The sequence below is a fragment of the Cherax quadricarinatus genome, chromosome 88 (genome assembly GCF_038502225.1).
Source record: "Cherax quadricarinatus isolate ZL_2023a chromosome 88, ASM3850222v1, whole genome shotgun sequence".
Taxonomy (NCBI): domain Eukaryota; kingdom Metazoa; phylum Arthropoda; class Malacostraca; order Decapoda; family Parastacidae; genus Cherax; species Cherax quadricarinatus.
The window spans coordinates 16,934,574-16,960,312 of record NC_091379.1 but is presented as its reverse complement, the minus strand read 5'-3'; the positions used below and the strand labels follow the sequence as shown (position 1 = coordinate 16,960,312).

Sequence of the window (25,739 nt, the reverse complement as noted above, 5' to 3'; positions counted from 1 at the left end):
TGGTGTGTGAGCAAAGTAACATTTATGAAGGGGTTCAGGGAAACCGGCAGGCCGGACTTGAGTCCTGGAGATGGGAAGTACAGTGCCTGCACTCTGAAGGAGGGGTGTTAATGTTGCAGTTTAAAAACTGTAGTGTAAAGCACCTTCTGGCAAGACAGTGATGGAGTGAATAATGGTGAAAGTTTTTCTTTTTCGGGCCACCCTGCCTTGGTGGGAATCGGCCAGTGTGATAAAAAAAAAAAAAAAAAAAAAAATTCAGCCGCTTTATGGTCTGAACTGGCAGCCTCACCATGCCTTATCACACTATGTATACCACTACGATTCTTAAATCTTTCAAACCAACCTTTGCTGGCCTTAAATTCACTCACATCACCACTAGTTGCAGGCAATTTTTTTACCAAATCGTCATGCAACTGCCTAGCCTTTTCACAAATGATTGCTTGAGAGATGCTATCTCCTGCTATCTGTTTTTCATTTATCCACACCAATAACAGTCTCTCAACATTTTCTAACACTTGCGGTTTCTGTTTGGTAATCACAGTTGCACCTTTTGCAAGAACAGCTTCCTTGACTGCCGTTTTCTTGCTCACTATAGTAGAGATGGTTGATTGGGGTTTACTATACAACCTGGCCAGCTCCGACACACGCACTCCACTTTCGTACTTTGCAATTATCTCTTTCTTCATTTCAACAGTCATTAGCACCCTTGGTCTCGAAGGGTTGGCACTGGGAGCTTTCTTGGGGCCCATGGTGACTTATTTTGCAAAAACAGGCACCAAAAACAGTGATAATATGGATAATATGGAATGTACCGAATGTATCCTTAGATGTGCGCACACTGGCTGGCTTGTAAACACTGGCACACACGGGGCAGTTCAGGCCACACATGGACACGTCTCGTACGAACCACATCGCATACCGGGTTTTGTATCGGAAAGCGAGGCAAATTTTCTGTGATATAATGCATCGGTTACCGGATTTATCGGATACCGATAGCATCGCGAACCGGGGGTTCACTGTATATGCTTCTAAACTGTTGTGTTCTGAGCACCTCTGCAAAAACAGTGATTATGTGTGAGTGAGCTGAAAGTGTTGAATGATGATGAAAGTACGTATTTTCTTTTTGGGGATTTTCTTTCTTTTTTGGGTCACCCTGCCTCAATGGGAGACGGCCGACTTGTTGGGTAAAAAAAAAAAAAAAAAAAAACTCCAGATTTTGATCTGGAGTGCTAGTGTTCTATTTTCCTCCATTCAAATTTGGTACCAGAGGCCTGATAGGCTTAGGCAGCATAGAATGGGTCTAAACACTCAGTGTGTGCAGTATTAAAAAATCTGGGATCACTTAGTACTTTGTGGGAGCACCAGTTCAACTTAGCGCCACCTAGAGCAGTGTGGCAAACACCAGGGATTCACTAATGCCATGTCATATTAACACTCCTTTTTCAAGGAAAATGATACTGACCCAGAGTTTAGTGGCTTTGAGATCGATGTGGCCACAAGTGATTGAGAAAATATCACAAACCTTGATGATAACCCATGTGCAACATTCATGCCACATTCTTGTAATTTTGATGCCACAGGTAGTGTCATCCTGCCAGAATGTTCTATCACCAATGAGTACCCTGAGTTAGTAGAGAGGGAGTCTATTCTGCAACAAGTGTAATATAAATGTTCGGCTCGATGCTGTCTGTTTGTATCTCTGTCTGTCCGTCTGTCTCTCCCCCATTAACATGATCGTTAGTTAGACAAACAGGTATTACATATGAAGCAGAGTTGTTATGGCTGCACAAGTGGCATGATACAACTGTGGCCAAAATGTGTATTACCTGCCAGTTATGCTTATGCCTCATATCTACAGGCACAGTATAGCACTTTGTCTTTTTTGAGTTATATAGTAGGGCCCCACGTATACGGCAGGTTAGGTTCCAGGCTACTGCCGGAAAGCAGAACACCATTTGTTTCCACTTATGAATGTCAGATAATAAGTAAATCAGTCAAGTCAGTAAGCCACTCAGTCAAGTCAATCAGTCCATAAGTTAGTCAGTCAAGTCAGTAAGTTTCTCAGTAAATCAGTCAGTAAATCAATCAGTAAATCAGTCAGTAAATCAGTCAGTAAGTCACTCAGTAAATCAGTCAGTAAGTCAGTCAGTAAGTCACTCAGTAAGTCAGTCAGTAAGTCACTCAGTAGATCAGTCAGTAAGTCACTCAGTAAATCAGTCAGTAAGTCACTCAGTAAATCAGTCAGTAAGTCACTCAGTAAATCAGTCAGTAAGTCACTCAGTAAATCAGTCAGTAAGTCACTCAGTAAATCAGTCAGTAAGTCACTCAGTAAATCAGTCAGTAAGTCACTCAGTAAATCAGTCAGTAAGTCACTCAGTAAATCAGTCAGTAAGTCACTCAGTAAATCAGTCAGTAAGTCACTCAGTAAATCAGTCAGTAAGTCACTCAGTAAATCAGTCAGTAAGTCACTCAGTAAATCAGTCAGTAAGTCACTCAGTAAATCAGTCAGTAAGTCACTCAGTAAATCAGTCAGTAAGTCACTCAGTAAATCAGTCAGTAAGTCACTCAGTAAATCAGTCAGTAAGTCACTCAGTAAATCAGTCAGTAAGTCACTCAGTAAATCAGTCAGTAAGTCACTCAGTAAATCAGTCAGTAAGTCACTCAGTAAATCAGTCAGTAAGTCACTCAGTAAATCAGTCAGTAAGTCACTCAGTAAATCAGTCAGTAAGTCACTCAGTAAATCAGTCAGTAAGTCACTCAGTAAATCAGTCAGTAAGTCACTCAGTAAATCAGTCAGTAAGTCACTCAGTAAATCAGTCAGTAAGTCACTCAGTAAATCAGTCAGTAAGTCACTCAGTAAATCAGTCAGTAAGTCACTCAGTAAATTAGTCAGTAAGTCACTCAGTAAATCAGTCAGTAAGTCACTCAGTAAATCAGTCAGTAAGTCACTCAGTAAATCAGTCAGTCAGTCATCACACAAACTCATATTTACTTCATTCTTTTTATGCACAAAGTGATGCTTCATTATGGCCACAGGCTATCTCTTGTCTAATACAGTGGACCCCCAACTTACGATATTAATCCGTTCCAGAGAGCACATCGTAAGACGAAATTATCGTAAGTCAAATTAAATTTCCCCATAAGAAATAATGGAAATCAAATTAATCCATTCAAGACACCCAAAAGCATGAAAAAAATTTTTTTTTACCACATGAAATATACATTTTCCTACATACAAAAAAGGATACATGCACAATATATATTGTGCATGTACTAGTGTACTAAATGAAGAATAAATGACACTTGCCTTCATTGAAGATGCGGTGATGAGTGACGAGACAGTGTGTACTGGGAGTGCCTTTTCCTCCTGAATACTGTAGGTCCTGTTTGACATTTTCTTCCAGAACAGGCATTATCACACTGTGTATGTCACTACGATTCTTAAATCTCTCAAACCAATCTTTGCTGGCCTTAAATTCACCAATATGAGCACTACTTCCAGGCATTTTTTCCTGTTCACCTGGGTGTTAGTCGACTGGTGTGGGTCACATCCTGGGGGACAAGATTAAGGACCCCAATGGAAATAAGTTAGAGAGTCCTCGACAACACACTGACTTTCTTGGGTTATCCTGGGTGGCTAATCCTCTGGGGTTAATAGTTTCTCGGTATTCTCGATAAGCCACACCAACAACAGTCTCTCCACATCTTCGAGTAGTACAGCTGACCGTGGTCCAGCAGTAGCTGACGGTGGTCCAGCAGCAGCTGACCGTGGTACAGCAGCAGCAGCTGACCGTGGTACAGCAGCAGCAGCTGACCGTGGTACAGCAGCAGCAGCTGACCGTGGTACAGCAGCAGCAGCTGACCGTGGTACAGCAGCAGCAGCTGACCGTGGTACAGCAGCAGCAGCTGACCGTGGTACAGCAGCAGCAGCTGACCGTGGTACAGCAGCAGCAGCTGACCGTGGTACAGCAGCAGCAGCTGACCGTGGTACAGCAGCAGCAGCTGACCGTGGTACAGCAGCAGCAGCTGACCGTGGTACAGCAGCAGCAGCTGACCGTGGTACAGCAGCAGCAGCTGACCGTGGTACAGCAGCAGCAGCTGACCGTGGTACAGCAGCAGCAGCTGACCGTGGTACAGCAGCAGCAGCTGACCGTGGTGCAACAGCAACTGACCATGGTATGATAGTATTTAGATGGTATTTCTAACCCTTTTTACCACAGGGTTGGCACTAGAAGCTTTCTTTGGGCCAATGGTGGCTTATTTAGCAGTTAAAAGCACTAAAAATACTGGAATAATACAAAATTTATCGAATGTATGTGTGCAACCATCCACCCTGGCTTGCAAACAATGTCACACTAACTCAGCTGAGGCTCTCAGGCAAGACCGACCAGACGGCCGCGTTCAGAATGAATAATGTAAGTAGAGTTTTTCAATGTAGGTCGGGGTCAAACTTTTATGCTGACAAGCATCATAAGTCAATTTTATCGTAGGTTGAGGCCATCGTAAGTCAAGGGTCCACTATATATCTATTTTCGTCGTAAATCCTAATAATAATACGTAATAATAAGTTTATTTCTTTGTAAAGGTTACAATGTGTAATTACAAATTTGATTTGCTAAGTACAAAGATAGCCACTACAAACTTACTTGGACTTAACAAATCTTATGTATACTTAGTAAAAAATCTAATTTACAATGGTGCAGGTGGTAATATTTTATGAAATTATTTTTTATTATCACACTGGCCGATTCCCACCAAGGCAGGGTGACCCGAAAAAGAAAAACTTTCACCATCATTCACTCCATCACTGTCTTGCCAGAAGGGTGCTTTACACTACAGTTTTTAAACTGCAACATTAACACCCCTCCTTCAGAGTGCAGGCACTGTACTTCCCATCTCCAGGACTCAAGTCCGGCCTGCCGGTTTCCCTGAACCCCTTCATAAATGTTACTTTGCTCACACTCCAATAGCACGTCAAGTATTAAAAACCATTTGTCTCCATTCACTCCTATCAAACACGCTCACGCATGCCTGCTGGAAGTCCAAGCCCATCGCATACAAAACCTCCTTTACCCCCTCCCTCCAACCTTTCCTAGGCCAACCCCTACCCCACCTTCCTGCCACCACAGACTGATACACTCTTGAAGTCATTCTGTTTCGCTCCATTCTCTCTACATGTCCGAACCGCCTCAACAACCCTTCCTCAGCTCTCTGGACAACAGTTTTGGTAATCCCGCACCTCCTCCTAACTTCCAAACTACGAATTCTCTGCATTATATTCACACTACACATTGCCCTCAGACATGACATCTCCACTGCCTCCAGTCTTCTCCTCGCTGCAACATTCATCACCCAAGCTTCACACCCATATAAGAGCGTTGATAAAACTATACTCTCATACATTCCCCTCTTTGCCTCCAAGGACAAAGTTCTTTGTCTCCACAGACTCCTAAGTGCACCACTCACCCTTTTCCCCTCATCAATTCTATGATTCACCTCATCTTTCATAGACCCATCCGCTGACACGTCCACTCCCAAATATCTGAATACATTCACCTCCTCCATACTCTCTCCCTCCAATCTGATATCCAATCTTTCATCACCTAATCTTTTTGTTATCCTCATAACCTTACTCTTTCCTGTATTCACTTTCAATTTTCTTCTTTTGCACACCCTACCAAATTCATCCACCAATCTCCGCAACTTCTCCTCAGAATCTCCCAAGAGCATAGTGTCATCAGCAAAGAGCAACTGTGACAACTCAAACTTTGTGTGTGATTCTTTATCTTTTAACTCCACGCATCTTGCCAAGACCCTCGCATTTACTTCTCTTACAACCCCATCTATAAATATATTAAACAACCACGGTGACATCACACATCCTTGTCTAAGGCCTACTTTTACTGGGAAATAATTTCCCTCTTTCCTTCATACACTAACTTGAGCCTCACTATCCTCGTAAAAACTCTTCACTGCATTCAGTAACCTACCTCCTACACCATGCACCTGCAACATCTGCCACATTGCCCCCCTATCCACCCTGTCATACGCCTGTTCCAAATCCGTAAATGCCACAAAGACCTCTTTAGCCTTATCTAAGCACTGTTCACTTATATGTTTCACTGTAAACACCTGGTCCACACACCCCCTGCCTTTCCTAAAGCCTCCTTGTTCATCTGCTATCCTATTCTCCGTCTTACTCTTAATTCTTTCAATAATAACTACCATACACTTTACCAGGTATACTCAACAGACTTATCCCGCTATAATTTTTGCACTCTCTTTTGTCCCTTTTGCCTTTATACAAAGGAACTATGCATGCTCTCTGCCAATCCCTAGGTACCTTACCCTCTTCCATACATTTATTAAATAATTGCACCAACCACTCCAAAACTATATCCCTACCTGCTTTTAACATTTCTATCTTTATCCCATCAATCCCGGCTGCCTTACCCCCTTTCATTTTACCTACTGCCTCACGAACTTCCCCCACACTCACAACTGGCTCTTCCTCACTCCTACAAGATGTTATTCCTCCTTGCTCTATACACGAAATCACAGCTTCCCTATCTTCATCAACATTTAACAATTCCTCAAAATATTCCCTCCATCTTCCCACTACTTCTAACTCTCCATTTAATAACTCTCCTCTCCTATTTTTAACTGACAAATCCATTTGTTCTCTAGGCTTCCTTAACTTGTTAATCTCACTCCAAAACTTTTTCTTATTTTCAACAAAATTTGTTGATAACATCTCACCCATTCTCTCATTTGCTCTCTTTTTACATTGCTTCACCACTCTCTTAACCTCTCTCTTTTTCTCCATATACTCTTCCCTCCTTGCATCACTTCTACTTTGTAAAAACTTCTCATATACTAACTTTTTCTCCCTTATTACTCTCTTTACATCATCATTCCACCAATCGCTCCTCTTCCCTCCCGCACCCACTTTCCTGTAACCACAAACTTCTGCTGAACACTCTAACACTACATTTTTAAACCTACCCCATAACTCTTCGACCCCGTTGCCTATGTTCTCATTAGCCCATCTATCCTCCAATAGCTGTTTATATCTTACCCTAACTGCCTCCTCTTTTAGTTTATAAACCTTCACCTCTCTCTTCCCTGATGCTTCTATTCTCCTTGTATCCCATCTACCTTTTACTCTGTGTAGCTACAACTAGAAAGTGATCTGATATATCTGTGGCCCCTCTATAAACATGTACATCCTGAAGTCTACTCAACAGTCTTTTATCTACCAATACATAATCCAACAAACTACTGTCATTTCGCCCTACATCATATCTTGTATACTTATTTATCCTCTTTTTCTTAAAATATGTATTACCTATAACTAAACCCCTTTCTATACAAAGTTCAATCAAAGGGCTCCCATTATCATTTACACCTGGCACCCCAAACTTACCTACCACACCCTCTCTAAAAGTTTCTCCTACTTTAGCATTCAGGTCCCCTACCACAATTACTCTCTCACTTGGTTCAAAGGCTCCTATACATTCACTTAACATCTCCCAAAATCTCTCTCTCTCCTCTACATTCCTCTCTTCTCCAGATGCATACACGCTTATTATGACCCACTTTTCGCATCCAACCTTTACTTTAATCCACATAATCCTTGAATTTACACATTCATATTCTCTTTTCTCCTTCCATAACTGATCCTTCAACATTACTGCTACCCCTTCCTTTGCTCTAACTCTCTCAGATACTCCAGATTTAATCCCATTTATTTCCCCCCACCGAAACTCCCCTACCCCCTTCAGCTTTGTTTCGCTTAGGGCCAGGACATCCAACTTCTTTTCATTCATAACATCAGCAATCATCTGTTTCTTGTCATCCGCACTACATCCACGCACATTCAAGCATCCCAGTTTTATAAAGTTCTTCTTCTCTTTTTTAGTAAATGTCTACAGGAGAAGGGGTTACTAGCCCATTGCTCCCAGCATTTTAGTCGCCTCATATGACACGCATTGCTTACAGAGGAAAGATTCTTTTCCACTTCCCCATGGACAATAGAAGAAATAAAGAAGAACAAGAGCTATTTAGAAAAAGGAGAAAAAACCTGGATGGATGGATGGATGGATGGATGGATGGATGGATGGATGGATGGATGGATGGATGTATATATATCTATATATATATATATATATATATATATATATATATATATATATATATATATATGTATGCATGCATGCATGCATGCATGTGCGTGTCTGTGAAGTGTGACCAAAGTGTAAGTAGGAGTAGCAAGATATCCCTGTTATCTAGCGTGTTTATGAGACAGAAAAAGAAACCAGCAATCCTACCATCATGCAAAACAGTTACAGGTTTCTGTTTCACAGTCATCTGGCAGGACAGTAGTACTTCCCTGGGTGGTTGCTGTCTACCAACCTATTACCTACATTTTATGGAATGGCAGAATTAAAAGCCAGGAGGTCACATGATAAAACTAGTCAGTAGATGTTTGGTTGATTTGGTTAATACTGTGAGATTAGTTGATTTTTTTTTTAGCAGAGTCCTAAATTTATAAGTTGTCTGGGGATCCTTGACCTCTTCTAGTAGCGAGTTCCAGATCTTTGGGCCTTTTATGTGCATAGCCTTCTTGCATAGTGAGAGTCTTACTCGAGGGGTTGAAAAGTGTCTTATGCCTTGTATTGTGACAGTGCATTCTGCTGTAACTGTCAAGTAGTAGTTTTAGGGGAGGGTTTACAGTGGAGTTTAAAGTTCTGTATATGTAGTAGGTACAATAATAAGAGTGTATGTCTTGTATATTTAGCAAGTTGAGTCTTTTGAAAAGTGGTGGGGGTGTGCTGTCTAGCCCAGGAGCTGGTTATCACCCACACAGCAGCTTTTTGTTGGATTATTAAGTCTAAGGTGGTTGGCTGTGGTTGAGCCCCAGGCACAGATACCATAGGTGAGGTAAGGATATATTAGAGAGTGGTAAAGGGTAAGGAGAGTCGTTTGTGGTACATAGTAGCGTATCTTGAAAAGGATTCCTACTAATCTGGAAATTTTCTTGGCTATGTGATGGGTATGGGACTGAAATCTAAGAGTACAGTCAAGGAGAAGACCTAGAAATTTGCCCTCCGTGCGTCTTGATATAGGGGAACCATTTAACAGTATGTTGAGTTGAATATTTGAGGTTCTGTTGCCAAACAGCATGAAGTATGTTTTGTCTATGTTGAGTGTGAGTTTGTTGGTCATCATCCAAGCATTTATCTTTAGCAGTTCATTGTTTACAGTGTTTTCAAGCACAGCTGGGTCTGAATGGGAGTAGACATACGTAGTGTCATCTGCGAATAGAACTGGTGTAAGGAGTTGGGATGCAATGGGGAGATCACTGATGTAGATGAGAAAGAGGAGTGGGCCTAGGACACTACCTTGGGATACTCCTACAGCTACAGGTTGGATGGCAGAACGTTGAAGCGTCTAGGAGTTATGAGGAAAATGTCGTCAACATAATGGAGCCAGGTGACAGACACCATTATTCCTTCGTCTGTCACCTGGCTCCGTTATGTTGACGACATTCTCCTCATAACTCCTAGACGCTTCAACATTCAAGCTCTCCAAGACAAACTCAACCAGGTCGAGCCCTCAATCCAGTTCACACTTGAAGAACTCGACAACACTCTTCCTTTCCTTGATGCTCTTCTCTGCAAAGCTGACCATGAACTTCATTTTAAAGTCTATCGAAAACCCACCAACCAAAACCATCTTCTCCACTTCTACTCTCACCACGACACCAAAACTAAACGTGGTGTAATTATAGGCTTCTTCCTGCGCGCACTCAGAATCTGCAGCAATGAGTTTCTTGAGGAAGAACGCACTATAATTGAACAAGTATTTTCTAAACTCCACTATCCTCGTCACTTCATCAGAGACTGCAGACGACGGGCATTAAACATCTTCAACACACCCAGAGAAGACACTGCCGAGAAGAGATACATAGTCCTGCCCACCAACTCCATTGCCAAACACGTTTCCAACATCTTTTCCAATACCTCATTCCAAGTATCTACCTCCACAACCACGACCATCAAGGACATTACCAGTAATAGATAGGACAAGCTTCCATCCTATGCAGGGGTATACATAATCCCTTGTAATGACTGCAGCAAATTATACGTGGGCGAAACATCAAGGGACCTCCAAACACGTATTTCAGAACACCAATACGCAAGCAGGTCTGACGATACAAGGAATGCCTGTGTACAACACAGTAATTCACACAACCATTTAATAAACTACAGAAACTCGAGACTTATCACCACAGAAGACAACACTCAATATCGAAGAATCCTGGAATCATCGCTTATCTCTATATCCGACAACTTCAACCAGAATAATGGCTTCTATAACATAGCTGAACCACTTGCCAAGAAACTTCTTCATCGCTATCCCACATAAGAGCATAGGAATGGAAGAACACTGCAGAAGGTTTGCTTACAAACTTATCCAATCTCCCTTCCAAGCTACCCAAGATTTTAGACTCCATAACCCCAATCGATACATCATCAGATGCAGCATTCTCCACCTGACCTCAGCATTCTGAACCTGACTATAAATACTCGCGTACCTTCCACCCCAGGTAGATCTGTTTGCGACTTGAAAAAGCCCACTGTGTGGGCAAAATGTTGTCAATGAAGGATCACATTATACTGCATATGTGTTTATATTTCCATAATAGCATCATTCGTGCTTTTTTTTTTGGTCTAAATCCAAACTGGCATGGGTTAAGTATGTTGTTGGATGTAAGGTAGGAGTAAAGTCGCTTGTGTATTATTTTTTCACATACGTATCTTGGATATTAAGGGCAAGTTTGACATGGGTCTGTAATTGTTCAAATCAGTTAGATCTCCACCTTTGTGGATTGGGGTGACCCTTGCTGTCTTGAGTATGGATAGGAAGGTTGAGGAAGCTATATATTTGTTAAACATTGTTGCAATAATGGGCGACAGTTCTGATGCAGCTTTTTTATATATGAATGGCGGCAAGTTATCTAGATCACCTGATTTGTTTTTTAATGATTTAACGATGAGCGAGACTTCAGTGGGATTAGTTGGAGCTAGAAATAGAGTATTTGGATAGCTGCCTGTGAGGTACTCGCTCAGATGGGTATTTGAGCTAGGAATTTGACTCTCTAGCTTTGATCCTACAGTAGAAAAGAAGACATTAAATCTATCGGCAGCCGTGTCTATAGGTTACATGTGAGGTTCATCTGGTTTAGTTACGTCTATCTCTCTATTTCCAGTCGGTTTCCTTGAGCCCAAAATTTTGGAAAGAGTTTGCCAGGTACTTTTCATGTCACTTTTCATTTCACTAAATTTATTTTCATAATACATTTGTTTTGATTTACATATTATTGTTGTTAGTATTGATGTGTATCTTATAGTAAATTCTTTAGTAATTAAGCCTAATCTGAACTGTTTTTCAATTTGGTGTTTTTTATTAATAGATTTGAAGATACTTCTAGTTAGTCATGGGCTGTTTAGCTTCTTTTGTGTGATCTGTTTCGTTTTGATTGGGCAATGTTTGTTGTAGAGGTATAGGGTTTTATGTAAAAATTTTTTGATATCTTTATCGATATTATTACTGTCATTTAGCTCTCTCTGCCAATCAATGGCACCTAGAGCTAGTTTTAGGTTGTTTATCGATGTCTCATCATGCAGGCAAAATGAGATCTTTCTTGTTTCTTGAGGCAGTTTAGATAAGTTAGTTTTGAGACAGGTAGGATAGTGGTTTGTGGTGTTATCTGTGATTATACCTGCTTGTAGTGGGGATACAGTGGACCCCCGCCTTACGATCAGCTCCCAATGTGACCAATTATGTAAGTGTATTTATTTAAGTGCTTATGTACGTGTATTTTTGGGGGTCTGAAACGGGCTAATCTAATTCACAATATTCCTTATGGGAACAAATTCGTTCAGTAACGGCACCTGAACATACTTCTGGAATGAAATAATATCGTAAGGCGGGGGTCCACTGTATTACGTTGGCCCAGATATGGTCGAGTATCGAGGCACTAGTGTCAGAGATTCTTGTTGGCTTTGTTATAGAGGGTAGCAATAAGCTGTTGTTCATAGCATTTGTGAAATCAGCTACTGGAGGGTCGGTTGCTTGGATAAGGTTGATGTTGAAATCTCCTGCTAGTATTAGATGGTGTTTATTCAACTCTGACTCAATTATCATGTTTCTAAGGTTATTGCTAAAAGTGTAAGTGTTTGAGCGTGGTAGTCTGTAGACTGCACCAACTGCTATAGGTTTCTTAAGTGTTCTTGATGTGAATTTAGATATTACATATTCACCATTTTCGTCCCATACATTAGTCGATTTCACACATTCTAGTTCATCAGAGTAATAGATGGCAGTGCCTCCTCCTGATTGGTCGGGCCTACAGATATGTATGGCTGTGTAACCAGGTATGGTAAATATGTCTGTCAGATCTTGTCTGAGCCAGGTTTCAGTAAGTATAATGAAACTTATAGTAGCATTTAGAGACTTAAGTAGTGCAATGAGGTCATCAGTGTTTAGTCAATGATCTAACATTGTAGTTGAAGACTGTTCTTGCTGACACTGAGAAGGGTATTAGCCTGACTAGCAGTGTAGTAATGGCAATTACTGTTTGCACTATGTGTGCTGTTCAATAAGAAGTTGATATCAGGATCGATACTTATATTCATAAGGGGTAAGTAGAGAAATAGCTGTTACAATTATTAAAGAACAAAAAGACCAAAGCAATGATGTTAAACCACTAACAATTATGAACTTATGAACTAAGACAGTTAAACCACTACCAATTATGAACTTATGAACTAAGATAGTTAATTTAAATCTAAAAAATAATGGAGCTACTGAAAATTAAAATAAAATACTTGAGCACCTTGATTATTTCAAAGTTAAAAGTTATGGTTTCAAGTATAAAATAAGACAGAGAATAAAACACTTAAGTACCTGGATTAGCACCTTGAATAGCACCTTAGGTGTCTTAAGTAGCTGGGAATTAATTACCGTTATTCACTAACAGTCATGAAAATATGGATTAGAATAAGGGTAAATTCTACTAAACTACAGCACTGAACCTTTTCTTGCCACTTTCAGTAACACTTGTATGCCTACTGGGTGTCATTTTGGCTTAGCAGATTTAAGATATGGTAATTAAAAGATCTAAGCTCAATCCACAAACAAAAATAAACACAGCTTGCTACACACACGTACAAGGGGGGCGAGAGTGGTGGAGGGTGGTGGGAGTGGTGAAGGGTGGCGGGGGATGGTGGTAGGTCTCCCCCATTGACTCAATGGTCTAACCCACAGCCAAGCAGTGTGTATCCCATGGGCGACGCATGCTCCAAATTTTTTCCCCTCCCGCAAACTGAACCGTGTTAAGTTAATTTTACGAAGTGTTATACAAAAATGTGCCACAATTCTTCAATAGTGCTAAATCCAAAACGTGCCAAACAAAACAATGTTAAACAATGGTCTACTGTATGTGGAAGAAGGAGTAGAAAGATGCAACTGTCATTTTGTGTGTGCGCCTTCTTTTAACAAATCAGCCATATCCTACCGAGGCAGGGTGGCCCAATAGAAAAAATGAAAGTTTCTCTCTTTTTAAATTTAGTAACATACACAGGAGAAGAGATTACTAGTCCCTTGCTCCAAACGTGTTAGTTGCCTCTCATGACATGCATGGCTTATGGAGGAAGAATTCTGTTCCACTTCCCCACGGAGATGAGAGAAAATAAACAAGAACAAGAACTAGTAAGAAAACAGAAGAAAATTCAGAGGGGTGTGTATATACACCTACCATCCGACTTACGACTGAGTTCGGTTCCGAGAAACCGGTCGTAAGTTGAAATGGACGTAAGTCGAACTTTACTACTGAATATCAACATCACATTTTTGTAATGACTTTATTTTATTGTTTTATTTTGGTATTTCATGTTTTACTTTACTTTTTATGTTGTTAGTACTGTATTTTATACTGTAAGGTTTAGGATAAACACTGTGTACAACACAAATAGTTGTTTATTTCCCAGAAATTTGGCATAAAAAACACGGTCATAAGTCGAGTGGTCGTAAGTTGAGCAGGTCGTAAGTCGGATGGTAGGTGTATATGTTTGTACATGCATGTGAAGTGTGACCTAAGTAGTAAGACGTACATGAAATCTTTCATATTTATGTCAGAAAAAAGACACCAGCAATCCTACCACTATTTAAGACAATTATAGATTTCAGTTTCACACTCATTTGGCAGGATGGTAGTACCTCAGTGGGTGACTGCTGTCTACCAACTACTAGTAGGATGGTCTGTGCCAGATATGAGGATGAGGAATGGGGGGGGGGAGTACTGTACCTTGTGGAACAGAGCTTTTCACCGTAACTGCCTCAGACTTTACTCTGTTTACTATTATTCTTTGTGTTCTATTTGTTAGGAAGTTATAGATCCATCTACCAACTTTTCCTGTTATTCCTTTATCAAACATTTTGTGCACTATTACACCATGGTCACACTTGTCGAAGGCTTTTGCAAAGTCCGTGTATACTAACTACATCATTTTTTTTTTCCTCTATAGCATCCAGGACCTTGTCATAGTGGTCCAGTAGCTCGGACAGACATTAGCGACCTGCTCTAAACCCATGTTGCCCTGGGTTGTGTAACTGATGAGTATCTCGGTGGCTGGCAATCTTGCTTCTTAGAACCCTTTCAAAGATTTTTATATGGGATGTTAGTGATATCTGTCTATAGTTCTTTGCAACTGCTTTACTGCCACCTTTGTAGAGTGGGGCTATGTCTGTTGTTTTTAGTGAGTGTGGGATGACCTGTGTTCATGCCTACTCTCCATAGAATGTTTATGGCACGTGATATGGGCTTCTTGCAGTTCATGATGAACACTGAGTACCATGAGTCTGCACCTGGGGCAGAGTGTATGGGTATGTCATTTATTGCCTTTTCAAAATCTTGTAATGTTAGGATAATATCAGAGATTTTTGACATGACCAAATTTTGGGTCTCGTTCATAAAGAATTCATTTAGATTATCGACCCTTAGTCTGAGTAACAGCTTGCCGAACACTGAGTCATATTGGGATTTTAGTATCTCACTCATTTCTTTGCTGTCATCTGTGCATGCTCTATCACACTTAAGCAGGGGCCCAATATTATATGCTGTTTTTCCTTTTGATCTGGTATAAGAGAAGAAATATTTTTTTTTTTAATTTTCTTTTATGGCTTTTAGTTCTTCCTGAGATTCTTGTCTCCTGTAAGATTCCTTCAGCTTAAGTTCAATATTTGCTATTTCACTGACCAGTGCCTCCCTTTGAATTTCAGATATACTGGCCCTTCTCAGCAGCTCTGTGATTCTTAGCCTTCATCTGTATAGGGAGCGTTTCTTTCTAGTTTACGTCATCTCTCTCTTTTTTTCTTGAGCAGACCTGAAGAACCACCGAGTTAATTCTTTCTAGGAAAAGGTATGGATCTGTGTTGTTCAGGACATCTTCCCAGCTTGTTTCATTTACGACATGGTTGACTTGTTCCCATTGCATGTTTTTGTTATTGAAGTCAAATTTTGCGAAGACACCCTTATGAGTGATCACATTTTGCTGGTCAGGAGCTCTGTACATATATGTCTGTATCTCTATTATGTTGTGAAATGATTGTATTTTCTTTGATACAGTTATATTAAGTATCAGATTGTCATTGTAAGTGAAGATGAGGTCTGCATATTTTCTAGTCTTGTAGACTCTAATATTTGCTGGTTTAAGGTAAATTTGGTGCAGAGATTTAATAGCTTGTGTGTGTGTGAATTTTCATCTAGCTGCCTCTAGGGGTGATCTCTGCTAAAATATTTGCTACACTCTTCCATTTTGGGTGTCTCAAGTTGAAATCTCCCAGCAACAAGATGTTTGGGGCAGGAGTTTCGAGATTTTCCAGACAGTGGTCAATTTTCAAAAGCTGTTCCTGGAATTGCTGGGAAGTTGTATCCAAAGGCTTGTATACTACCACAATGACAAGGTTTTGGCTTTCAATCTTTACTGCCAAAACTTCAACTACATCATTTGAGGTGTTTAGTAGTTCTGAGCAAATGAGTGACTCTGTACTGTACAAGCCAACCCCTCCTTGTTGCCTGTTTAGCCTGTCACATCTGAATAGGTTATAAAATGGGATCCATATTTCGTTATCAAACTGATCCTTTATGTGGACCTCTGTGAAAGCTGCAAACATTGCATTTGAGTCCGTGAGCAGTCCCTTGATGTAAGGAATTTTGTTGTTTGTTGATGGCTTTAGGCCTTGTATGTTTGCAAAGACAAATGTTGTTATATTGATAGAATTTAGGGGGTTTTGTTTGCTGGCTCTAATATCTGTAAGATGGAGAATAGGATAGCAGATGAACAAGGAGGCTTTAGGAAAGGTAGGGGGTGTGTGGACCAGGTGTTTACAGTGAAACATATAAGTGAACAGTATTTAGATAAGGCTAAAGAGGTCTTTGTGGCATTTATGGATTTGGAAAAGGCGTATGACAGGGTGGATAGGGGGGCAATGTGGCAGATGTTGCAAGTGTATGGTGTAGGAGGTAGGTTACTGAAAGCAGTGAAGAGTTTTTACGAGGATAGTGAGGCTCAAGTTAGAGTATGTAGGAAAGAGGGAAATTATTTCCCAGTAAAAGTAGGCCTTAGACAAGGATGTGTGATGTCACCGTGGTTGTTTAATATATTTATGGATGGGGTTGTAAGAGAAGTAAATGCTAGGGTCTTGACAAGAGGCGTGGAGTTAAAAGATAAAGAACCACACACAAAGTGGGAGTTGTCACAGCTGCTCTTTGCTGATGACACTGTGCTCTTGGGAGATTCTGAAGAGAAGTTGCAGAGATTGGTGGATGAATTTGGTAGGGTGTGCAAAAGAAGAAAATTAAAGGTGAATACAGGAAAGAGTAAGGTTATGATGATAACAAAAAGATTAGGTGATGAAAGATTGAATATCAGACTGGAGGGAGAGAGTATGGAGGAGGTGAATGTATTCAGATATTTGGGAGTGGACGTGTCAGCGGATGGGTCTATGAAAGATGAGGTGAATCATAGAATTGATGAGGGAAAAAGAGTGAGTGGTGCACTTAGGAGTCTGTGGAGACAAAGAACTTTGTCCTTGGAGGCAAAGAGGGGAATGTATGAGAGTATAGTTTTACCAACGCTCTTATATGGGTGTGAAGCATGGGTGATGAATGTTGCAGCGAGGAGAAGACTGGAGGCAGTGGAGATGTCATGTCTGAGGGCAATGTGTGGTGTGAATATAATGCAGAGAATTCGTAGTTTGGAAGTTAGGAGGAGGTGCGGGATTACCAAAACTGTTGTCCAGAGGGCTGAGGAAGGGTTGTTGAGGTGGTTCGGACATGTAGAGAGAATGGAGCGAAACAGAATGACTTCAAGAGTGTATCAGTCTGTAGTGGAAGGAAGGCGGGGTAGGGGTCGGCCTAGGAAAGGTTGGAGAGAGGGGGTAAAGGAGGTTTTGTGTGCGAGGGGCTTGGTATGCAGGTATGTGTGAGCGTGTTTGATAGGAGTGAATGGAGACAAATGGTTTTTAATACTTGACGTGCTGTTGGAGTGTGAGCAAAGTAACATTTATGAAGGGGTTCAGGGAAACCGGCAGGCCGGACTTGAGTCCTGGAGATGGGAAGTACAGTGCCTGCACTCTGAAGGAGGGGTGTTAATGTTGCAGTTTAAAAACTGTAGTGTAAAGCACCCTTCTGGCAAGACAGTGATGGAGTGAATGATGGTGAAAGTTTTTCTTTTTCGGGCCACCCTGCCTTGGTGGGAATCGGCCAGTGTGATAAAAAAAAAAAAAAAAAATATCTGTTGTCCTGGGGTGGAGGCCAATGACTGTGCCTCTGCTCCAGAAGTTGGTGTAAGATTTCTGTCATTCCTTGATGGTCTTTTTATTTCTTCCTGGCACTAAAAAACCTCCTTCTCTGGAGAGGTTATGGCTCCCATCTTTTGCTTCCCACAGTCTGGCTGGTCTGTTTTCTTGTCCCCTTTAGATGATGTGCCTGGCAGTGTAAGTTGTAGCATTTTCTTTCATGGAGTGACTAGAGACATGTTTCAGGGTGAAATATGTTACAGGAAGGGGAGCTGCACCCTCCTGTTGTCATGTGAGTGCAGCAATTTTTGGGATGGTCAAAGGTGCATGACCCACCTGTTTTACCAGATATACCATACCTGCAGATACCCAAGGCATAGAATTTGCATAGACTGGAATTTTATAGAGAGGATGGAACGAAATAGAATTACTTCGAGAGAGTATAAATCTGTAGGAGGGAAGGCAGGGTCAAGGCCGGTCTAAGAAAGGTTGGAGAGAGGGGGTAAAGGAGGTTTTATGTGCAAAGGGCTTGGACTTCCAGCAACCATGAGTGAGCATATCAGATAGGAGCGAATGGCAACAAATGATTCTGAGGACTTGACGTGCTGTTGGAGTCTGAGCAGGGTAATATTTATGAAGGGATTCAGGGAAACCGGAAGGCCGGACTCGATTCCTGGTGATGGGAAGTACAGTCGACCCTCAACTAACGGCGGCAATAACTAACGACAATTTCATCTAACAGCGCTTTTTGCCGTAAAAAATGCCTTAACCAACGGCGAAAAACCCAACCAACAACGTCCATCCGGAACGTGGCCCAGCCGCTCCAAGACTCAGTGTGCCATTGTTTAGAAGCTGTTGCGGTCGGTTTCCACATGTGCCTCCCAAATATTTTGGATTATTCCACTGTTTCTAGTGCTTGTAACTGCTAAATAAGCCACCATAGGTCCCAAAAAAGCTTCTAGTGCCAAGCCTGTGTTAAAAAGGGTGAGAATTACGATGGAAATGAAGATCATTGAAAAATACGAGAGTGGAGTCCAGTGATTCTCAAGCGGGTCCTAGTGGCATTAAAAAACCAAGGAGGGAGGTAACCCCACCAAAGGACTTGGTAACTGAAGTCTTTATGGAAGGGGATTCTCCTTCCAAGCAATAGACAATCCTGAATTTCCCCTGCTGCTGGCACATCACTCATCAGCAACTCCACAATAAAGGTAAGTGGCATTTAATTATTGTTTATTCTGCATGTCCTATTCCTTTCCATATAAGGAAATGTATATTTCATGTAAAAAAAAAAAATTCAGACTTTGGGGTGTCAGGAACAGATTAATTCTATTTCCACTATTTCTTATGGGGAAAATTAATTAACTTGACCAACAGCAATTTCGACCAACGGCAAGCCCTCTGGAATGGATTAATGCTGTTGGTTGAGGGTTCACTGTACAGTGTCTGCACTCTGAAGGTAGGGTGTTAATGTTGCAGTTTTAGTGTAAGCACGGATCTGGCAAAACAGTGATGGAGTGAATGATGGTGAAAGTTTTTCTTTTTTGAGCCACCCTACTTTGGTATGAAACAGCCAATGTGTTAATAAAAAAAATATACAAATAATTTTCAAAAATTGCACCATTGTTTATTAGTTACCTTTCTTATTGTGCATTTAACTAATTAACTGCATAGTAAATCCTACTTAATAGTCTATGTCTAATTTTTAAATACTACATGTAGTCTTTAACCCTTTCAGGGTCGACAGGCCCTCTCAGAGACTTGTTCTCAGGGGTCCCCCAAATTTCTAAAAAAAAAAAAAAAAAAAAAAAAAGAGAGAGATTCTTTTTCCGATAATAATGACACCAAAAGTATTAAATTTGATGGAAAACTTGCGGAATTATGCTCTCGTGAAGTTAGCGGTCTCGATGATGTTTACGCATCAGTGATTTTGCCCACTTTGAGCCCTATTTTCGGCCAATTCCAATGTACTAGTCGACAAAAATCATGAATATTTCGCTAGAACTCCATTTTTTACATAAGAACATAAGAAAGGAGGAACACTGCAGGAGGCCTGCTGGCCCATACTAGGCAGGTCCTTTACAATTCATCCCACTAACAAAACATTTGCCCAACCCAATTTTCAATGCCACCCAATGAGTGCAAGAAACCACCCATTTACCAATTTCAACTATCCAATAGTGGTCAGAATTTAGCAATTTTGCCAATTTCACACAAATTTCAAAAGATGCCAATTTCCAAATAGGGTCCAAAATAAACAAGAAAGACATTCCTGGCACTAAAATAACATTTCCTCTGTTCATTAGTCATGTCCCAACGCCCTTCTTAAATTCTTTTGCTTTCCACTTTGAATTTTTATTCTCACAAAAAATAGAAGATTTACTGTTATGCAGACTACTGCATTAGTGTAAAAAATGGTATAAATAATATCGGCGCACTTGTGAAAGAATATTAGACTCACCAGTTGACGTGTATTGGACGCTTAGCATGATTTGTTTACTTTTGAACTTTGGTAAAAATCGAACATTTCTGCTACTCTGAGCTCAATTTCAAGGTACTTTTCATTGTAAAATCAGTCAAAATCATCCAAATTTCTGTAATATGTCTTCCATTCTATAGAATGAGATCAGGAAAACTAGAATACAACAATAAATACCATACGAAAATACAGTGCAAAGTCGCTGTTTTAACCCTTTCAGGGTCCGTCCCGTAGATCTACGGCTGGTCGGTGAGTGTCCAAACCGTAGATCTACGCCAAAATTCTAGCGCCGTCAAATTTAGCGCGAAAGCGCTCATAGGCCTACATATGAGAGAATGGGTCTGCGCGGTGGGTGTGCGCCGTAAACAAAAAATCTAGGCGCCTGCATAGCATTGTGGGAACGCCGGCTCAGTCACCCTTGTTCACCATGTCTCGTCGCAAGTCAGCTCCGACTCCCCGGAAAATTGGGACTCTCCTCTTCCTGTCTGATAGTTCTGACACTGATGGAAGTGGAAATGAAGACGAATTCTACGGCTTTGATGAGTTAGTGACCGAAAATAATGACCAGGATATCGATAATAGTGCAGAAAACCCCGACGATCCTCGACCTTCTACCTCTGGTGTGGGCACTCGTGACTCATGGTCGGTTGTTCCTAAACGTAAGAGAAAACTAATATTTTCCCGTGGCCTGGCCTCTGACTTCAGTAATGACGATGATTCTGACGTGGATTGTGATTTTATTGCGCTCGACGATCATTCGAGTAGTGATAGTGAGGAAACATATTCACCAGTGAAGCGTCGGTATGTGCGCCGCCGCATGCGCTCGGGTAGTGTACCCTATGCTATGCCCAGGGGACGGAGTACATCCCGTAGTACATCCCGGAGTACATCCCGTGGCCCTACACCCGTTTTAGGTAGTGATAGTGAGGATGATGTGGCTACACTTGGCATGGATGGGCCACAGACATCAGTGGATGGTGTTAGTGGGGCTGGTGGTGGTAGTGGCACCGCCATGCGTGACTCGCTGTGCCACGCGGGAACCCACGCTGCTGACTCGTCAGTTCAAGGACAAAGCGGAGCGTCACCCACCAGCCCGCCACAACCACCCGTACAACCAGCCTATGATGTCCAGTATCCACCAGCAAACCGTATCTGGGATTGGCAGCAAAATCCCAATTTTGTTCCCAGCCCTCACCACTTTGATGACTCGCAAAGTGGAATTCTACCTACCTGTCCCCTTGGAACCACGGCCAATGAACTGGAATTCTTTGAATTATTCTTTGACCAGCCATTGATGGAAACTATTGTCAGGGAAAGTAATAAGTATTTTCAGTACACCATGGCAAATACGATCTTATCACCACAGTCAAGACTACACAGGTGGAAAGAGACGACTGTTGCAGAAATGTATTTGCTTTTTGCAACAATAATGCTTATGCCTCACGTCTATAAGCATAATATAAAAGCATACTGGTCCACAGATCGGCTAATTTGTACCCCATCCTTCAGTGAAATAATACCAGTGAACAGGTTTATCTTACTCTTACGTATGTTGCACTTCTCTGACAAAACCAGGCCTGACAGAAGTGACAGGTTATACAAGATTAGAAATGTTTTCATGTATCTCAAACAAAAGTTCAGGATATACTTTTATCCATTCAAGAATCTTGTAATTGACGAGTCTTTGATTTTGTTCAAAGGTAGACTGTCATTCAAGCAGTATATACCGAGCAAGAGGAACCGCTTTGGTATAAAATTGTTTGTACTCTGTGATTGTGACAGTGGCCTGGTGTTGGATATTGTTGTATACACGGGTAGTAAAACATTGAAAGATACCAAGATGTTATTGGGTATATCAGGTGACGTAGTGAGAAACATGATGGCACCTTATCTTGGTAAGGGCCATACATTATATACCGATAACTGGTACACAAGCCCATTACTCAGTGATTTCATGCGAGTGAACAAGACAGATGTGTGTGGCACAGTGCGTTCTAATCGTAAACATATGCCCAGGCTCAACGCAGGTGTTCGTGGTGATGACGTGCAGGTGTTTACTGCCAATGACATCATGGCATTACGGTGGCATGACAAACGAGATGTCACATTGTTGACAACCATTCACCGTAATGAAATGCAAGACAGTGGCAAAGTTGATCGAGTGACTAATGAACGTATTCGAAAACCAGTGACAGTGATTGATTATACACAAAACATGCGCTTGGTTGACAAGTGTGACATGCAGATTGGTTTTGTTGACTGTGTTCGTAAGAGTTACAAGTGGTACATGAAACTTTTCTTCCATCTCATGGACATTTCAATGCTGAATGCATATAATATGTACCAAATAAAGACTGGTAACAGACCACCGTATGGTGAATTTTGTTTGTCTGTTGTCAGACAACTCATAATGAAGTACCAGGTAACAACACCTGCAATACAACATGGTCCTCGAATTCATCACAATATACCCAAGCGTTTGAGAAGAGAAGGTGATCATTTCATAATACAGCTTCCTTCAACTCAAAAGAAATTTGCTCAGAAGAGATGCATTGTCTGTGCACAAACAAAACGACGGCAACAAAGACGCAAAGACACTCGGTTTATGTGTGAGGAATGTAAGGTGCCTCTGTGCATGGTGCCTTGTTTCAAGGAGTTCCACAAGCTCCAGCAGTTCTAAAACCATGTCCAGTGATTGTAAATATGTAAATATATGATAGAACATTAGTATTATACAATATTTGTGCATGTTTATTGTAATAAACAACAGTGGTAAACAATAATATGATAATAACTTTAGTGCGGTTATTGTGTTCAATACAGTGAGTTTATATATATAAATTATATACAGTATTGGTCTCTCAGGCCCCAAATGTTAGTAGGAATAGAAAAAAATTGGAAAAGAAAAGAAAAAACAACTAAAACAACAAAATAATATAATACGCGTATGTGGAATTCGTCGATGTTGCCGCCACCACATCATTTTCTACAAACTTCTTGGCACTGTATCTCGGTAAGTACTGATCAGATTCTAATTTTTTTTGTTTTATTACCTTCACAAAAATATGCTCTTTAATTCTGTAAGAAAAAATAATTTTTTTTTTTTTCAAAATTTCTTGGACACTGGTGCGTGACTTCAGATTTTGGCCTTGGACCCTGAAAGGGTTAATCCAAAAACGCACTGTGCTGTTGGATTTTTTTTATATTGCACACACTGACCACATAGACCCATTCTTTCATATGTAGGCCTACCAGCTTTCTCTCACTAGATTTGAGGGCGCTAGAATTTAGGCGTACTAGTACGTCAAAAACCATGGTGCGTAAGCCGTACTAGTACGGCCGAAACCCTGAAAGGGTTAAGCATTAAAATTAGTTTACCCAAAATGCAGCTGCATACTAGTGACTTTCTTTTGTGACTAACAATGTTTTTTCTTCTTCTTTCAACAAACCAACTGTATCCCACCATGGCAGGGTGGCCCAAAAGAGAAAAACAAATATTTCTCTTTTTAAAATTAGTAATGTATAGAGAAGAAGTGGTTACTAGCCCCTTGCTCCTGGCATTTTAGTCGCCTCTTATGACGTGCATGGCTTATGGAGGAAGAATTCTGTTCCACTTCCCCATGGAGATAAGAGGAAATAAGAACAAGAACTAATAAGAAAATAGAAGAAAACCCAGAGGGGTGTGTACATACATGCTTGTACATGCATGTGTAGTGTGACCTAAGTGTAAGTAGAAGTAGCAAGACATACCTGAAACCTTGCATGTTTATGAGACAGAAAAAAGACACCAGTAATGACTCACAAAATCGTAATGACACGATTGCAAACAAACCATACCACGGGCGGGGATAGAACCCACGATCAGAGAGTCTCAAAACTCCAGACCGTCGCGTTAGCCACTGGACCAGCTAGCCACAATAAGATTCATCCAACTAGGTATTTCTACACCATAGGAAGGTTAGCATAGGCACCAGCAATCCTACCATCATGTAAAACAATTACAGGTATCCGTTTTACACTCACTTGGCAGGATGGTAGTACCTCCCTGGGCGGTTGCTGTCTACCAACCTACTTTTATATAAACATTAAAAACATTTATATAAACACCCAATTGTAGCATTCTCATGCTGTAAACTACCTTCAACAGCTAACAATGTTATATTCTCATAATATAATTTAAATATTTTATATTGATATACAAAACCTACAAAATACTTTCAACTTGTCCCAATGTAATATCCCCAGATTGTAATTTGAGTAAACTTACTGTCTACTATAAATAAAAACAGATGTGCAACTTAAACTATGATCAATTTTTCTAGTATTAAGTAGTCTGTAAGCCATTAGTCTGCCCATAATGCTAAGGCATGATAGTTGCTCTCTTTGCACTGCAACTTATTATTGTAAGTACATAATCTCAATGTACTCTTGCAAGGAAATAAAATTTGTATTTGTAAAGCAAAGAGGGGAGTGTATGAGAGTATAAATAACAAAAAGGCACAATACCGTGACTGGAACAATACACAAATAACCCGCACATAAAAGAGAGAAGCTTACGACGACGTAAGCTTCTCTCTTTATGTGCGGGTTATTTGTGTATGAGAGTATAGTTATACCAACACTCTTATATGGGTGTGAGGCATTGGTGGTCAATGTTGCAACAAGAAGGCTGGAGGCAGTGGAGATGTCATGTCTGAGGGCAATGTGTGGTGTAAATATAATGCAGAGAATCCATAGTTTAGAGATTAGGGGAAGGTTTGGGATTGCCAAAACTATTATCCCGAGGGCTGAGGAGGGGTTATTGATATGGTTTGGACATGTCGAGATGATAGAACAAAATAGAATGACTTCAAGAGTGTATAAATCTGTAGTGGAGGGAAGGTAGGGTAAGGGTCGGCCTAGGAAAGGTTGGAGGGAAAGGGGTAAAGGAGGTTTTGTGTGCGAGGAGCTTGAACTTCCAGAAAGCGAGCGTGAACATATTAGACAGAAACAAATGGAGACAAATGGTTTTTAGGACTTGATATGCTGTTGGAGTGTAAGCAAGGTAACATTTATGAAGGGATTCACGGAAACCGGCAGGCCGGACTTGAGTCCTGGAGATGGGAAATACAGTGCTGACACTCTGAAGGAGGGGTGTTAATGTTGGAGTTTTATAATTGTAGTGTAAGCATGCCTCTGGCAAGACAATGATGGAGTGAATGATGAATTTTTTTTTCAGGCCACCCTACCTTGGTGGGAAATGACCGATGTGGTAATAAAAAAAATTATCTTTGTACAGCACAAAAGAAACAAAAATTTGAATCCAAATGTCATTATTGTGTTTGCTTCAGGACCTTATGGTATAACTGAAGATACTTAAATTACTTTCTTCAAGGAACTCTCATCAAGGGAGGTG

General features: G+C 40.8%; 1 protein-coding gene across 4 annotated transcripts in view; it reads right to left on the bottom strand.

Annotated features, from left to right (window-relative positions):
- The window catches only part of LOC128698666 (von Willebrand factor A domain-containing protein 5A), a 267,556-nt gene that overhangs the window by 177,030 nt on the left and 64,787 nt on the right, over positions 1-25,739 (bottom strand). The window lies entirely within an intron of this gene.